Genomic DNA, 3,048 nt, shown 5'->3' on the forward strand with positions numbered 1-3,048 from the left:
ACCTAGTTGATAATCCCCAAGTGCAGGGAATCATCGTAGCAATTCCCAAAGGTCGAGGTGATAAGTATGGAGTTGTCAAAGCCACAAGGAGCTAAAGGTAAGATCAATATTCTCTCAAGTCCTATCTGCCACTGATACAACTCTATGTACACCGAACGTTTGCTTCCAACTAGAAATGAGAAAGAAAACTATGTTGTGGGTATGAAGAGGATAGCTTTGCATGGCATCGGAGAGCTAAAATATAAAAGTAGGTGTTGTTATCATAAAGTTAGAATATATTACTTAAGTATTACAAATAGCGAGTGTGGAATAACGATGGGTCGGTGTGCAGAATTATCCTAGGCAATCGTTAACAAGACCGGTAGTCGTCATTGCAATTTCATATGAGGGAGAGGCATAAGCTAACATACTTTCTCTTCTTGGATCATATGCACTTATGATTGGAACTCTAGCAAGCATCCACAACTACTAAAGATCAATAAGGTAAAATCCAACCATAGCATTAACATAACAAGTCCCCTTTATCCCATACGCCAAAAAACCCTTACTCGGGTTTATGCTTCTGTCCCTCAAGCAACCCACTATAAGAGAATCATGAACGTATTGCAACACCCTACAGCGGGAATCCCTCACGCTTGCGCAACATGGAGGGCACAATAGGAAAGGACCAAACTAGAACATACAACTCGTACCAATCTAGATCATCAATCAACCCAAAGACAAAGGATATCTATGAAAACATCATAGGATGGCAACACATCATTGGATCATAATATGTGGCATAAAGCACCATGTTCAAGTAGGGATTATAGTGGGGTGCGGGAGAGTGGACCGTGTAAAAGAGATGAGGATGGTGATGATGGTGATGTTGATGAAGATGATCACCACGGCGATGATTCCCCTCCCGATGGAACTCCGGCGCCACCGAGCGAGAGGAGGAGAGGTTCTCCCCCTTGTGCTTCCTCCTCCATGGCCTCCCCCTAGATGGGGAGAGGTTCTCCCTCTGAATCATGGACTTCATGGCGATGATGGCCCCTCCGGGATCCTCCTCCATGGCCTCCGGTGATGGTGGCCCCCTCCAGCAGGGTGCCAGAGAGGGCCTAGATTGATTTCTCGTGGCTACAGAGGATTGCGGTGGCGGAACTCCCGATCTAGGTTTCTTTCTGGGGGTTTCTATATTTATATGAATTTTTGGCGTCGGTTTCACGTCAGGGGGGTCTCCGAGTCGTCCAGGAGATGGGGGGCGCGCCCTCCATCCTCGTGGACGGCTCGGGACTCTTCTGGTCCATCTCCGATGCTCCGTGGGCTTCTTCTGGTCCATAAAAAATCGTGAAAAATTGGCACGTTAATTGGACTCTGTTTGGTATTCCTTTTCTGTAAAACTCAAAAACAAGGAAAAAACATAAACTGGCACTGGGCTCTAGGTTAATAGGTTAGTCCCAAAAATCAAATAAAATAGCATATAAATGCATATAAAACATCTAAGATGGATAATATAAAAGCATGAATACTTCATACATTATAGATACGTTGGAGACGTATCAAGCATGCCCAAGCTTAATTCCTGCTCGTCCTCGAGTAGGTAAATGATAAAAGAAATAATTTATGAAGTGTGAATGCTAGCAAGTGCACAAGTTTGATCAATGATAATTTCATTCACCTTTTCTAGCAGCATTATATGTCATAACAGTAGCTCATCTGATAAAACTTCTCATGATCAAGTAGCAAGCTATTCACATGTTAAAGCATAGACCATAAACTTTGTTGAAAACTAACAGACTATGTTCTCAGTCATCAAACAATTGCAATTCATCTTATTTTCAGGAAGGGTATATTTAAGAGCTTTTATTTAGCAAATCCCACATACTAGACTATCATATAGTCTTTCACAATTGCTAACACTCACGTGATATTTATGGGTTCAATGTTTTAATCAGACACAAAGAAAAATCGGGGCTTATAGTTTCGCCTCCCAACCTTTTACCTCAAGGGTAATGTCAACAATAATACTCTATGAAAACCTACATCCAAGTGGATATATATATCCGGATCGCTCCAACACAAAGTGCTTGCCAAAGGAAAAAGTGTAAAAAGGAAAGGTGAAAATCACCATGACTCTTGTATAAGGGTAGAAGATAAAAGTAAAAGATAGGCCCTTCGTAGAGGAAGAAGAGGTTGTCATGCGCTTTTATAGTTGGATGCACAAAATATTAATGCAAAAGAAAGTCACTTTATATTACCTCTTATGATAAAGACCTTTATTACGCAGTCCGTCGCTTTTATTTCTTCCCTATCACAAGTTCGTATAAAGTTTATTTTCTTCACACTAATAGATCATACATATTTAAGGAGTAATTTTTATTGCATGCACCGGTGACAACTTACTACAAGGATCTTACTCAATCCATAGGTAGGTATGGTGGACTCTCATGGAAAAACTTGGTTAAGGAATGTTTGGAGGCACAAGTAGTATCTCTACCTGGTGCAAAGAATTTGGCTAGCATGATAGGGAAAGGCAAGCTCAACATGTTGGATGATCCAAGACAATATAACTTTTTGGATATGGGAAAACATAACCCATTAAGTTGTCTTCCTTGTCCAACATCAACTTTTTAGCATGTCATATTTTAATGAGTGCTCACAATTACAAAAGATGTCCAAGATAGTATATTTATATGTGAAATCTCTCTTCCTTCAATATTCTTTCATGAATTGTTCAAGTGACCGATTCTGTGTTTGCTAACTTTCAATAAGTTTACTACCTATACTTATTATGTGTGAAGTCATTACTCCCCATGTTATAAACATATGAAACGTATATAAATTCAGATTTATGATATTCAATTCATTCAACCATTTACTCATAGGATATATGTGAAGCACGTGAGTAAATGACAAACTACTCCACAAAGATATAAGTGAAGAACACTGAGTAGTCAAATAATTAACTAGCCATGGGAGTATTCTTTTTCATTCAAGATTTCAAATCCAATGATTTTATTCAAACAGCAAGTAAAATTGAAAATACACTCCAAGCAAAACACATAT

Source organism: Triticum aestivum, chromosome 4B, assembly GCF_018294505.1.
Source record: "Triticum aestivum cultivar Chinese Spring chromosome 4B, IWGSC CS RefSeq v2.1, whole genome shotgun sequence".
Taxonomy (NCBI): domain Eukaryota; kingdom Viridiplantae; phylum Streptophyta; class Magnoliopsida; order Poales; family Poaceae; genus Triticum; species Triticum aestivum.